General features: G+C 41.0%; 1 protein-coding gene across 5 annotated transcripts in view; it reads right to left on the minus strand.

The window, feature by feature from the left end:
• The window catches only part of AGPAT3 (1-acylglycerol-3-phosphate O-acyltransferase 3), a 154471-nt gene extending 141094 nt beyond the window's left edge, over positions 1-13377 (minus strand). For 2 of the 5 annotated variants that reach the window (XM_072614814.1, XM_072614817.1), the window contains exon 1: positions 13253-13377. The gene's annotated coding sequence lies outside the window, so the exon portion shown is untranslated. Of the gene's footprint in view, positions 1-12245; positions 12373-12889; positions 12974-13252 lie in introns of those variants that run through there. The other 3 variants (XM_072614818.1, XM_072614815.1, XM_072614816.1) reach the window with 3 other exon arrangements.
• Positions 13378-15657: the final 2280 nt, after the last annotated feature.

Here is a 15657-nt window from a genome sequence, read left to right on the forward strand (position 1 = left end):
TTGTGAGGGCTGGGCTCAAAAACCAGAACTAGAGGGTGCTTCCACTTCCAGGACTCCTGAACCCATCTGCCTGTTCATGGCAGCTGGTCAGCAACTGTTACTGGTGGTGGCAAAGATGAGGAAGCAATAATCCCACTTTACCGCATCCCTGTCAGACTACAGATAAACTGTTGTGTTCATTTCTGGGTCACATTTTAAGAAGGATATCGCTAACAAGTGGAGTATTTCCAGAGGAGGGTGATAAGGGTAGAGAGGGAATTGGCAACAAGGATTGGTTGGATCAACCAGGAATATTTAGTCTGGTGAAGAGAAAATTTAGAAGAATATGGTAGTTATATTCAATTCTGTGAAAAGCTGTCATGTGAAAGAGATTAGAATTATTCTCCTTGGCCCAAAAGGGCAAACCCAGAATCAACAGTTGGAAGTTATAGAAAGACGGATGCATATTTAAGGAAAAACTTCCTAACAATCTGAGGTCTTAACCAATAAAGAGTTGATTCAATATGTAGTGAGTTCCCTATCAGTGTATCTGGATCCAGAGCTGGGAGGAACTCCTTGAAGCTTATCTAGTCCAACCACCTAATTTTGCAATTGAGGAAACTTGAGGCCCAGAAAGGTTGAACATGTTCTAAGCGACAAAGCAAGTATCTGAAACCAGTCCCTCCAGTGTAAGATCAACCAGTCTTATTATTAAGTACCTACTACGTTCAAGGTACTGTGCTAGGTGCTGAGGATACAATGACCAAAAAACGTCCCTGCCCTCAAGTTTACATTCTATCGGGGGAAACAACTTGTATACATCTTCATAGATACAAAATATATACAAAGTAAATAAAAGGCAATTGTGGAGCGGTAGGCGCTCATAGCTGGGTCAGGGAAGAATCTGGAAAAGCCTCTGAAGAAAGCTGAGGTTCTGAAAGGCAGAAGTAAAGAGTGAATACATTCCTGTCACAGGAGACAGCTATTTTGCTATGGAGATACAAGATGGAATGTTTTATCTACAGGAAAGCCAATAAGCCAGTTTAGATGAGTGTGTGTGAAGAGGAATAATGTTTCATAATTTTGGAAAGAAAGGCAGCCAGATTCTGAAGGGCTTTAACTGACAGAGAGGAGCTTTTATTTGAACCTAAAAGCAATCGAGAACCATTAGCCCTTCTTCAATACATAAATGACATGCTTAAATTTGTGCTTTAGGAATATCACTTTAGCAGTGTAGTGAAGTTTTAACTGGAAAGATAAGAGCCTAGAAGTGGAGAGACCAATGAGGAGGATCTCCCAAGTAAGAAGTAATGTGAGTCTGAACCCTCTCATGCATTGGTCCATGAGAGGAGAGAAAATGATGAATATGATAGAGGGGTTATAGAAATAGAATCAACAGGGCTTAGCAATACATGGGACATGTGTGAGGGAAAGTAAAGGGATAAGGAGAATTTCAAGGTTACCAACCTGAGTGAAAGTGACTAGAAGGATGGTGGCACCCTTAAAATGCTCTGAAGTGGGTTTGAAGGGAAAGATAATGAATTCTATTTTGGACATGTTGAGTTTTAGATGCCTCTGCAGTATCTACTTCAAAATATGCAATAGGCAGCTGGTGATATAGAAGACAGACTAAGGCTAGTTATGAGACCTCAGCTTTGGAAAGGTAATTTAAGCCATGGTGGGCCTAACACAAACAGGCCAAGAACCTGGTTAGCTCACACTGAATGCTGGAATAATATAAGAGGAACTCATAGGCCATTCAACAGTTAACAAAAGGAAGTTTACTTAGCCATGCAAAGGATATTCAGCAAAGATACAATACTTCAGCATATAACTTGGTTTGATGTCCACTCTTCTACATCTCCACATGAAAACACAACGGGTCAGCAAGCCAAGGTATGCTGACTTAAACAGTCTGGAGACATCCCTAATTCTAAAGGATCCTGACTCCACACTGGTAGGTTTTTTTATACCTTTATGTAACCAAAAAGCATTTTCAGTGTGGTCAGATACTAGCAGGAAGCTGCCTCCAGTGTAGCTTGAGCTTTGACCCCTGGACCAATTAAGTCTCTGGTAACAACTTGGACACTTTTCATGGAAAAACTAACCTAACCTATGTTACTAAGGAAGAGTGAAACCCTGATAACTGTCCTATCATATATAGGAACTGATGAGGTTATCAAGAGAGAAGAGCACCTTGATGTACACCCACAGTGAGAGAGAACGATATGGATAAAGATCCATCAAAAGAGCAGCCAGACAGACAAGAACACAAACAAGGGTCATGAAAACCCAGCATCATGTCAAGTGTCATAACAACCCAGAGGAGGGAAATATTAAGAAAGGGCTCAAAAATGTCCAATCCTATATAGGTTTGTCAAAAAGAATTAGAACTAAGAAAAGTTAAGGACATCATGCTGCCTCGGGGTCTTGAAGTGAAGGTTAGATGATTGCTTTTCAGGAATGTTGGAGAGAAGATTCCTATTTAAGTATGAGTTGTACTCTTTTTTCTTTCTGCATATTCTCACAGAATTATAGACTATCAGACTTAGAAGTGATCTGAAATGCCCCAAGACAAGCCTTAAGGTCTCCTGCAACGCTGATTCTTTTATAAGTATACAGGCAAGCAAAACACAAGGTAGAGTATAATGAAGACAGAGAAGAAGCTCAGACAAAGTAATCTAGAAAAATCTGAGAAGCAAAAAGAACACTTTCAAACAGAAAGGTTCAAGAAAGGCCTCATGAAAAAGGAAAGGAGGTAAGACTTGAAGAACAAGAAGGACTCTGTGAAAGTCAGAGAAAAGGACCGCATGCATTACAGGTTCAGGTTCAGACAACAGCCCACTTGGGTACACTGAAATGGAAGATGACATGTCAGGTTCATAGAGGAGTTGACAGACTAGTTAGGCTGGAAAATAAAGCCCATGAATGGAGGTCACATGAAATCAGGGTAGAAAAGTAAGATAGAATTGATTTTTAAAGGGCCATCAATGCCAGTATTCTTTTTTAACACCCATTTCTTGGTGAGGTTATGTAGCTACAAAATATGGAACACATTCTTTTTTTAAACACTTTCAGCTTTATTGATTGTTTTGTTTTTACATTAAAAATATTTACAGATTATTTCCACTTCATCAGAAGACTCTTGTAGCAAAGTAAAACAATTAAATGAAAATAATAGTTCTGCATATCCATCTGAAAGTGTATGAAACATGTAATAACTGTAGCACCCCCACACATGTATTGTTTTAAATTAACAGAAGTCAATTATTTTCTCCTGCCTATATCCTACCTCACTGGGGGAAAGAATAGAAAAAAAAATTATTTTTACAAGTTCACAGACAAGTAAAAATAAATTCCTCTTATGGCAGTAACAAAATAACACATTTTATTTTGCACCTTAAATCCATCACCTCTCTGTAATGGATAGTATGTTTCATCACTGGTTTTCTGAAATCATGGTCATTGTATTTATCATAATCCATACAGCTTTCAAAGTTGTTTTTACAATGTGATTATCATACAAATTGTTCTCTCAGTTCTGCTCGTTCCATTCAGTTTATAAAAGTACTCAAAACTGTTCATTTTTATAACACTCATGTTATAGTACAAATTGTTTTGGTCCTGCTTATTTCACTTTGCATCAGTATATATAAGTCTTCTGTTGTCTTTTTGAAATCACCTATTTCCTCATTTCTTACAGCACAATACTACTTCAACACATTCTTATACCACAATTTCTTCATAAATTCTTCAATTGTTGGAGATCTTCCTAGTTTCTAGTTTTGTTTTGTTTCCTTCTTCTGACAACACAAAAAGAGCTACTATATATATTTTTGTACATTTTATCTCTTTTGGGCTAGCAGTGATATATCTGGATCAAAGGGCACACACTGTTTATTGATTGTTTTGCTGTTTAGCAACTGGTTGTATAATTGTATAATTCAAAACTGTTTTCCCAAATAATTGTACTCCTTCACAGGTCAGTAACAGTGCATCAACGCACCTGTTTTTCCACAACTCCTTCAACATTTATTATCATTTTCTGTTTGTTATCTTTGTCACTCTGAAGGGTGCGAAGTTGAATCTTAGAATTGTTTTAATTTGCATTTCTCTAATTATTTGTGACTTGAAGATGGCGATGGGCAGCCTGGTTTCTTCTCCTGAGAACTTTTGTTCATATGCTTAAAATCATTTATCAAATGAGGAGTCTATTTTTCTTATAAAGTTGAATCAGTTTCTTATGTATCTTAGAATTGAGAAGTTTATCAGAGAAACTTGCTGCAAAGATTTTTTTTCCAATGAACTGTTTCCCTCTTATTTTACATGATCAAAATTATACATTTCATCATCTGTGATCCTCTCTATTCACTGGTCATGAACTTTTCTCCTATCCATAGATCTGATAAGTAGTTTTTTCCTTATTTCCTTAATATGTTTGTGGTGATGTTTTATATCTAAGTCACATATCCATTTCAAGCTTATCTTAACATAAGTCATGAGGTCTAAATGTAATTCCTTCCATACTGCTGCCCAATTATCCCAATAGTTTTTTTGTCAAATAATGAATCATTATCTCAGTATTTGTGTTTATCAAATACTAAGAATATTAGATACATTTGTTGTGTATGTTATATACCTAATGTTTCACTGATCAATCTATTTCTCAAATACTGCCAAAACTGTTTTAATAATAACTGCTTTATAGAATAGTTTGAGATCTGGCACTGTACTCTAAAGTCTCCTTTGTGCCCATTTCTTTTCATTGTTTCTGAGATTCTTGAATTTTTTTCTTTCATATGAATTTTGTTTTTTTTCTAGTTTTATAAAATAACACTTTTGTATTTCAGTATGGCATTTAATGAGCAAATGGAATATGGAAGTATTGTCAATTGTATTATATTGGCTTACCCTACAAATAAATAACTAATATTTTTTCCAATTATTTAGGTCTGCCTATTTCTGTAAACAGTTTTTTATAGTTGTATTTATATAATTCTTGTTTGTATCTTGGAAGGTAGACTCAAGTATTTTATACGTTCTATAGTAATTTTAACGGAATTTCTCTATCTCTTCTTGCTAGATTTTAAGGGTATTACACAGTTGATGATTTTTGTGGATTTACCCAAAGAAATGAAAATGAATATAAGACAGAGGGCAACAGAATGGTGGACAGTAGGAGCAATGAGGCTGTAACATATAACAAATAAAAAGCTTCAAAGAATGAAAACAATAAAGGATATCATCAGGGATATGAAAACTCAAAAAAGAACATAACCTATACACATGGCAACGGCAAGGGATAACAGGTGGATAGTCCAAATGCTCTTCCTCTCAACGTCAGAAGAAAAAAATAAGGAAGACCTCCAACCAGCATCAAGTTGACCTCCTGTGGGGAACTGAGGCAAGGGACAGGGACAGGATGGGTTGCAATTTGCATCATTATTGGGAATATCCAAACTGATGAGTTCACATATTCATTTAATTACCTGATTAAATACCAGGAAGAGGTATTATGTTTTAACCTATAAACAGTATGGAGCCACTAAACATTTTTGAACAGGGGAGTAACATGATCAGACTTGTGGATTACGACTGTATTGGAATCTATGTAAAGGATTAGTTAGAGAAAGACTAGTCAGAATGTTAATTACAAGATTCTAGATCAAGTAATGAAAATTTACAGTGAAATAGTGGAAGGATAGCAGGTAGCATCAGAGCTGAGCCTTGAAGGAAACTAAGAATTCTAAGACTGAGAGAGAAGAAAGGGATAAATGCAAGACAAATTGTGGAAGCAGAACTGTGAAGCAGAATCGAGAGAATTGTGCAATTAACTAAATATGGTGGATAAGGGAAATGAAAGAGACAGATAACTCCAAGATTTCAAGCCTGAGTAACCAGAATGCTCTCCTCCTTTATCCATTAACTGGAACAGGAGAATAGAGTTCTTGCTCTATGCCCCCGTAAGGAAATGGATTTAAGGGCCTCCTCACCCAGAAACCTACTGCCATGTGAACCTGCAGCTCCCTACTTATCTAAACACGTGGAACAAGCAACAGCATATCGGTAGTTCGAAACTGACCTAGGTATCAACCTAAGCCTCAGGTATCAAGCACGTTACTACAAGTTCCTTTCTGAAGATCAATAATCCGAGGAGCCAAGATACACATGCATCGTCTAGGTTGTGCATCAATCCTCATAATTTTCAGAATAAAGCAATCAGCCCCTAGTGTGAATTTAGTAAAGTCCCAAGACATTTGCTTACAGAAACACTAGAACCTTTACTGCTTCAAATCCTTCTTTCCCAATGTGTGAGACAATACAGTCTGTCATCAGAGGACCCTGGAGAATGGGAGCCCCAGTTAATTGGTACTTAGTCAAACTAGGAAATTTCCACCAACTCCTCCCTTAATCCCAATAATTCAGAGTTGCTATTTGCTGAGGAGAAAACCTCTTTCCCCTACTAATACTCTCCCATCTCACCCTCATCACCTCCTCTGCTCTCTTCCTCACTGTGCCCTGTGCAACAATCAAACTTCTCTTTATCCTAGACCTCTTCTCCCACTCTTATTCTTCTTGCAATCACAAGAAGCAGGATTCCCCTAAAAGACAATGAACCTCTGGTCACCCTTTGCAGCCATGACTGCTACTTGTTTCATACTCCCATTTGCCCTCAGAATAGACATCACTCTTTGCAACTAATTCAGTCCACCCCTTTGCCTCTATTACAATGTAACTTTTTTGAAGTTCAATTTATCCATCTATATTAGCCCACGTAGAACCTTTCTACAATAATCTACTGGCCAAATACGTGTGTATACATGAATACATACATGTATTATACATGTACATGGTACATACATGTCTACACATACATATGTGTGTATATGTATAGATATGTATGTATATCTCCAGCCTGAATTCCTCTTCTCAACTTTAATCCCAAATCACCAACTGCCTGTTGGACAGCTCTAACTAGATTTTCCATTAGAATCTCAAACAAAGCTTATTCTGTTCTCCCCTAAATCTACTCTTTCCCTTTTTCTGGTGAAAGCACTAATATTCTACCCCATCTCACCACCTATGTTTGGAACCATGGAGTCTTTTTTGTGTCTTCTCTTTCCTTTTCATTCTACCTCCAACATTTCTCACATCTGTACTGTTCTCTCTACTCACATAGCCACTACTCTAATTGACGTCCTAATAATCACCTTCATCCCTAGCCTTTTTCAATTCCTTCCTAATTAGGCTCTCCACCTGCAATTCCCACACAGCCACCAAATTCATATTCCTAAAACTTGTCTCTGACCATGTCACTCCTTTGCCTAAAATCTCCTATGACTCTTCAGTTTAACATTTAAAATCCTTCACATTCTGGTTCCAACCTACCTTTTCAAACTTATTTCATAATTAATCTTCTTCACAAATTCTCAGTTCTAGCCAAACTGCCTACTATCTATTTTCTGAAGTCTATATTCCACTCCCTGCCTGGATTCCATTTCTTCCCCACCTCTACCTCTTCAAATTCTTAGTTTCCTTCTCTTCAAAGTCTTCCTGATTGTTATAGCTCTCTCACCCTTCTCAATTTACCTTTTATTTGTTTGTACATAAGATGTATCCCCACCCAATTTCGGTCTTTATATCCTCAGAACCTAATCCAGTACATTGCAGATAAAAGCATTTTACAAATATTTAATTGAATTTGTTGTTGTTGTTTAGTCACTTATGGTTGTGTCCAACTCTTCATGGCCCCTTTTTGGGGGAGTTTTCTTGACAAAGATGCTGGAGGAGTCTGCCATTTCCTTCTCCAACTCATTTTATAGATGAGGAAACTGAGGCAAATGGGGATAAAAGTCATTTCCCCTGGGTCACACACTAGTAAGTGTCTGATGCCAGATTTGAACTTTGTTCTTCCCAATTCCAGGACTACCACCAGCTGTCCTATTGAATTGAATTGGATATTGTGTTGTATATGTATTCAACATATTTGGTTTCCTGAAAGTAGGGCATACCCACAGATTGCAAGTATAATGTAAATAAAGACTGGCAGCAGTAGGAGCTATAGAGACTTGAAGTCAAAAGGCTCAGGTTTTGAGTTCTAGCTCCCCTTTCTAGTCACATGATACTGGGTAAATCACAACCTCACTGGGCCTAAATTTCAATCAAGTCAACAAGTATTTATTAAGTACCTACTATGAGACAAGGATTGCACTAGGCATTGAGCAACTCACAATGAAAACTGCTATATAATTTTGAGTTATTATTATTCATTATCTGAGAATTTATTATGAAATATGAATTTTCCAGATCTACTTAGTCTCTCTAAAAGTACAATCTAAAGCATGAATGAACTAATAGGATCATCAGAATAATTTTTTTTCCCCTAACTAGTTAGGGAAAGAGAGAAAGATAATGGCAATACTCATTTCAAGATTTCCTTGCTTACTACAGCAATTTATTATCATCATTATTATTAACTAAAACAAAATAGTTCTATCAAGACACCTGAAGACAGAAAAGTCTCTCTGCACCTTAAACTTGGGCTTCTCCAAGTTGTTTTGGTTTTAGTGTTATAAAATATCTTGACTATAAAAGTTTGAATTTTACATATATATGAAGAAAAGCAAACTATGCATAAAAGAGCAAGTTTCACACACAATCATCTTTTTCTGTTTTAAGTACATGGAAGTATTCATTTTAATTAGGCTTTAAGTTCAATTTTAAAATAAGTTTTTAAAATTACTGTAAATAGGATTAAATGGATAGATGGAGCTACTATTTCATGTATTGAAGGATGTTTGTATTTATTTAGATTCAACGATGATAAGACAGATGTACCCCTTCCCTAAGACTGCTAAACTTTGAAAATATTATGAAAATTTGCTTAGTCAATAAAACCCTATCTGGGCCATAAGCTTAATTTTAATTTAGCTGATGTGCAAACTACCTTTGACAATTCTTCAGCATGAACTCATGCAAATTGCCAGAATTAAATTGGTTTTCTCTTGTTCTCAAGGCCCAAAACAAATTACATTTTGAAGATCAGTTACTCAGGATCTATGTCTCTTTCAGTTTAAAGCTAATATAATAGAAAAGCGTCCATAATTAAATGAAAGATGACACAGAATTTGAATATGAAATAACTTTAGTTAGAATGGACCTAATTGCCTAAAATTCAGCATGAGATGATAAATTTAGAATGCCAAAAGTGAAATGTTAAATTTAGTCTGAAGAAAAAAAGAGTTTAGGAAAAAGACATCATAATTATGAAAAAAATTACAGTCAATTCAACCTAATTCAATTAGCCAACCATAAAATCCCATGAAACTTCTACGAGACCATTTGAAAAAAGTTCAGTCCAGATTTATTGTAAAGGTTACTTCTCAAATGAGATGACTGAACAATTAAAGAAGCCATATTATAGATATCTTTTTTTTTTAAGAAGAGTAACTGTAACCAGTAGTGTTCAACTAAACATAAGTGTTCAACAGCAGCAACCTGTAACAATAAAATATTACTGTTTCTACGGCGCCAGAGAGGGAAAGAAGGCAAAGCCATGAAGCCAAAACTGACTTTTAATTAAGAGTTATGTAGCAAACTGGCTCTATTTAAAAGCAGAAATGAGGAGTAAGCCACTTTTTAAATCTGGTAACATCTCATTCCTTCCACTCAAAAAAATGATGAGGCAAAGGAAAAACACTCATCTTTAAGGGATAAAAGATAAATAGATGAATAAAAGATAAATAGACTAGAGAATTACCAGTCCAACACTGGCTTTATTCATTCAGATTGTGGCCACTCAAGGTCTCTGTTACTGATTTTCCCCAGATGTAAAATAGGGCTGATACCGTTTGCCTGGTTTCACTTGGAATTAGGTCTTTAGACTTCTTGTAGAAAAAGTTATATAATTATTGTCATCTATTAACTAACATGATTCTTCTAGTAAACTTAAGATGGTGCACGACAGATGTCACTCCATTTTAGAATGGAGTTTTGTTTTGTTTTAGTGTAGCATACATAGGAGGTAGTGACACCCAGTTTTTCTGATGGTGAGGTTGGGTTTGTTTATAACATGTTAACTAAGCAGAAAGTTTTACAGTATTTTCTGACCAACATCTTTAAGTTTTATCCTTTTTCATGTCATAGTCTTTCAACAGAAGGGCAAAATGGTAGATTGAGCACAGTACTGAAAGTCCCCACAAATGGCCCTAGCAAATTCACCCCACTAACTCCTGCCTCCATAGTTCAATTTCCCATCTTGTAAAATGAAAGCAATAAAGTGGTTCCAAATCAGGAAAATTTGGCCTCAAATGCTCTTCTCTGCCATATATTAAGCAATTCACTAAAACTACCTTGGAAGTCTGGAAACACACACATACACACACTCTAGAAATTTTACTAACTTTCAAAAACTTCTAAACTGTCTCTTACAGACACCCTTGGAATATTAATCAATGAGATGAAAATGTTCTTTACTATTGGTATTGGTTCCTCAGATATGGTTGATAAACAATAAAAGGGGCAGCACAGCAGAGTGAGAGATTTAGCCTTGCAGGCAGAACAACATGATTTCAAGTTCCACCTCTGACATATACTGGCTGTATAACCACAGGCAAATCACTTCATCTCTCAATAGTGTAGTACTGAGGTGCCAGAACACTTCTCAGCTGGCAACAAACCAGATTACAATACAACTGGGGAATAAATTAAAGAAAAATACAATGAAACATCACAGATGATGCTACTATGAAGCTGTTATAATCAAGCACAGTGATCCTTATGTGTTTTTTAGTTTCCCTCTCTTTCCATTTCCTTGCTTTAGGTAACTTTTTTAAGACTATAAACTTCACAGAAGATGCCAACCAGTATTAGGAGAAAAACTTTCCGCATGGGGATTTCCTTGCAACCAATGAAAATCACAGACCCAGTCTATGAATGAATGATAAATACCAGGCTCTGAAAACCCCTTATATGCAATTTAGCTCAAAATATATATCAATGGATTTGTACTTTCACATTTGCACCCCCAAGAGTCATAGTGCAACAAGAAGTATTATCAGTGTCTAGCATGTATATGATCACTTTTACTAATGGAGACACAGTAATACAAATGTACTCACAGGTGAGTTGTAGTGGAGGGTGACCTTGGATTTCTTACTAGTGGAAGAACATTTTTTAAATTATCAAAGAAAATTTCAGAATCTATTCTTTTACAGAGCGAGGGTAAGAGAAAGGAAAAGAATGATTTTTTTTCATCCTAACAGCTCTTTTCAAAGAACCCATATCTAAATGAGATAAAAGGTCTTTAAAGTACTCCTAAACCAGTCTGTGTAGCTCTCACATGAAACAAATACGGAAGAAAAAAAGAGATTTAATTGAAATGCAACTGGACCATAAAGTTATTACCTACAATTTTCTATCTCCTTAACCAGGTCCATCATTTAGATATTCTATTTGAAATTTATTCCACTTTTAATACCTACGTAACTACTTAAGTTATTGTCCCATAAGTCTACACATTTTTCTTTTAGAAGATTATCATACACATATTTCCCAATGAAGAGAAGCATATTCTTCAAACACTGCTATATACACAGCTTTTCAGGTTATGCAGGAAAATAACACAAGAAGCCAGTTACAAAAATCATTTTTTCCAGTTATTACTCTACCCCCCGATATCTATCCATGCGTTGTCAGAAGATGAAAGCCCCCAACATATGTTTTACAAGAGATTATAAACAGGAGAACCAAAGAAGAGGACATGTTTGGAGGAAGCATACCCCTACCCTCACCAAAAATGAAAAAGAAAATTTCCATACTTTTCCAATATGGTTACAAACAGCCAAAACAAACCTTTTTTTTTAAAGCACTTTGTGAACAATTATCCTAGTGGTCTTCTAAGTGGTTGTTAAAAAAATTTTTCCTCAAAGTAGCAATTAGGAAGTTCATTTTGATTATCTTTTGCTTTTACATCACCTTCCTCCTTCCCTATCTAGCCCGCCATTTCTGGTAACAAAGACAAAAAAAAAAATCAGTTAAGCAAAACTCCCAACATCAGCCCGGTCTGACAGCATAACCGAAGTTCAACATCCACAGCCCCCCTCCTCTGTAAAGAAGGGCCCCCTCCTCTCTTTCTCTGGGGCCCAGAAATAGCAGTGTTATCTGTGAAGTGACCTAGGGATTGACAGTCTTGCTGAAATACACATTTATCTTTCGACAGGAGAATGAACCGTAAAGCAGCATCTAATGTTCTCCAAGCACCCCACCTTCAGCCCGAGCCTGTCAAACAGACACCAACACAGACTTCTCCTGTCAAGGAGTTGGTCCCCACCGTCTGGGCTTTGGGCAGATGGATGAAGGACAGGCAGCATCCCAAGCGCCGGGTCTAGGGAACGCTCAGCGGCCCGAGGGGCACACCACCGAGTGACCGGCCCGGGGCACCCGGGGTCAGCGAGGCCCGAGAGAAGCGGAGGATGACGCAGCCCCTCCGCCCCCAGGAGAAGCGGAGCTCGGGCAGCCCCTTCTCCCCCTTCCCCTTCCAGCCCCCAGCCCGGCCTGGCGGGCGCTCCCATTGGTGAGAGCCGCACCACCTCCCGGGCCTCGGGCCTCCGCCATTGGACAGCTCCGAGCCCATTTAGAAGATGCCCCGGGCCCCCGCCGGAGAGCCCGGCGAGCCTGCCGGCCGGCTGGGACACCGCAGGAGCGGGCGCCGCCGCTCGGGGAGGCGGAGGGCCGGGGCCGCGCGGGCTCCCAGGGCCCGGGATGAGCATCCGTCCGCCCACTCCAAGCGGCCCCGGCCCCCGGCGGCGGCCTCGCGGCCTGACCCAGCAAGGCAGCGGCGGCATCCAGCCTCCCTCCTCCCACACCGGACACGCACACGCGCGCACGGCCGCGCGCGCACCGCTCTTACACGGGTGGCCAGGGGATGCAGCAGAGTCCATCGCTCCAGGAGAGGGAGGAGGCGAGCGCCCCGGGTCCCCGCGCGCACACACACGCACACACACAGAGACACACGCGCGCACACCGCACACGCGCGCACACCCCACGCGCGTACGCACATGCAACGCCTCAGAGCGGGCTGTGTGGCAGGGGTGAGACGGGTGGCACCGGCCATCCCAATGCGGGGAGGGGGCAGAGCCGGGGGAGGCTCGGGGGCGCCCCCGAGGACGAGGCAGGAGGCGAGGACCACCCGACCTCGGGCCAGAGTGCAGCAGGCAGGGCCCCCCAGCCCCGCTCCCTTCCCGCAGCCCCAGCTCCGGCCCCGGCGACCCACCTGCAGCGGCCGCCGACGATCCGCCCCGGGCGTCTGGTCCCGCGCCTCGGCTCCTCCTCCGCGCCGCGTCAGCTCCAGCTCCCGGGCAGTCGCCGCCGCCGCCTGAGCGGCTGCCCGGCTTCCCCCCCGCGGCAGGAGGAGGGGGTGGGGGCGCGGGAGGCTGAGGCCGCGAGGGCCGCCTGCGGTCGGGCCGAGGCAGCGGCGGCGGCGCGGGCCGGGGCTCGGGCCGCACGTCTGGGGCCGGCTGTCGCTAGGTCCTCGGGGTGGCCTCGGCCCCCGCGGTTCCCAGCTCTTTATACAGGGTGGCAGCTCCAGCTGCCGTGGTCCCCAATCCCCTTCCCCCCTCCCCCCACCCTCCCCCCTCCCCTGCCACCCTCCTCCTCCTCCTCCTCCTCCTCCTCCTCCTCGGGGGCTGCCTCCGGAGCGGCCGCTACTTCCTGTGTGCAGCAGTCCTACAGTTCCTCCCGGGCCGCTGGGGGCAGGAGAGCTCGGTGGGAGGAGCAGCGGGGGGTCTCGGGCTGGAGCCGGGCCGGGCTGGGGCCGGGGCCGGGGCCGGGGCCGGGGATGGGGATAGCACTGGGCGGCTGCGGCTCCGCAGGCTGAGGGCGAGCTGGGAGGGCGGCCTCCGATGTCAGGGGGAGGAGCCTGCTCGCCGTGCCCCCGCCCCGCGCCGCCTCCGGGGGGCCTCGGAGAGTGGGGACGCGTGCTCGCCTCCTCCCCGGCTCTGGGTCCTGCGGAAGGGGGCTCCCAGGACAATCCGGCCCGGCACCTTGCCAGCTGGGTTGTGATGCCACTAAGGAAGGAGGGGAAGCATCCTTCCCCTTCTGTTGGTGATGCAGAAAGCGGGGAAAGGCCAGGGCTCCTTGGAGAATCGAATTTTTACTGCCCTCACCCATGAAACTATTTGAAAAGACCTTCCTTTTCTAAGCCCCAACGCACGCACACAGACACACAGACACACGCACACACGCACACAGACACACACACAGAGTTAAGGGTCTAGTCAAGGCCAAGACTCCCGGGAGTTTGCAGCTTGATTCTACCTAGTGGACTGCAGAAGGGGAAATGACACACACCACGATTAATTTGACAACATACCCCTCCCTTCTTCCCCTTTTTTTACTGGGGTCACTCCAACCTTAAAAAGAAAAACACGAAAAACATTCAAAGTTTACAGCAGTGCTCTCTTCCAGAGGAACATTATCTCCTTTGCCCGGGACATCCTAGTTATTTATTTACACGGTTTTAGTAGCTTAGTTGGCAACATTTTAATTATTTTGTATTCTCCCAAGTAAAATGCCTTTTTAACTTAGTAAAACCCTTGGGACAGACCATATGAGATCTTGGCTGAAATAAAAATGACATCATTTTATTACCACTTAACATATTCACTAAGTGTTGGAAGTAGCATTTATATAATTCTCCGTTTTTCCAAGCTCTTAGCAATCACTGAAGGTTTGACACAGCCACCCTACAGATGGGTCATCACCATTTTGCAGAAAATTAAAACGAAAAGGCAAAGTACAAATCAAGAGTGAGGCTGTGCTAGGTCTAAAATGTTTGTTCATATTGCCTTCTTGTCTACTCAGATCATGAGTCCAGGCTATTTTGCAATTGGCATATATCTCTGAAAAGATCTCCAAAGGATATACAACAAGGAAAATGGATGTGAAATGAAAAAGAAGTCTGTGTCTTCAGTAAGGAAGGAATGACTCATTCTTAGACAGCCCAGTTAAGAAGGACTGGTTGAAGAAGTGATAGGGGGTGGAGAACCCTCTTATTCTGGCTTAAGGTTTAATCGAAGATTTCCAATATGTTTCTTTTACAAGTCATGCCAGTTTCTTTGACATAACTTTTGGATGTTTTGTGTGTTTATTTATTGATATCTGTTATATTACTGTTCCAGTTATGAATATGGATATGATGTGAATATGAAAAATATAGATTTTACAGCCATGAATAATGATGCCTAGCAGTTTTCCTGAAGCATACAGTGGGAGCTTATTTGTTTTTTGAGTTGTTTCTTTTTTTTCCTTCACCAGACATAGACTGCTTACCTTAGGCTGCTTTGAGTCTAGACAGTTTAAGATCCTTATGTACTACAAGTCCATAGGAGAAAGGCATAAATGATTACTTAAAAATTCTAATCAACCCTAAGTGTTTAATCCCTCTCTTCGGGCCATTCCTTTTAGGTTAACCTGCTTGTCTTCATAAGGGATGAATTAGAACCCTTTCATATTGTCCTATGCATTGGCAGCCATCTTTAGGGGAAACTTTAGGTTCCCTATGATGCAGAAACCCAGAGTAAATCTTTATCTACACCTACAGTGGTGCTTACCTTATATGTGAAAAGGATCCTTGGAGACATTTGGAAGAATAGTTCAAGAATGTGATGGAAAATAATA

The sequence above is a fragment of the Notamacropus eugenii genome, chromosome 5 (assembly GCF_028372415.1).
Source record: "Notamacropus eugenii isolate mMacEug1 chromosome 5, mMacEug1.pri_v2, whole genome shotgun sequence".
NCBI classification, from domain to species: domain Eukaryota; kingdom Metazoa; phylum Chordata; class Mammalia; order Diprotodontia; family Macropodidae; genus Notamacropus; species Notamacropus eugenii.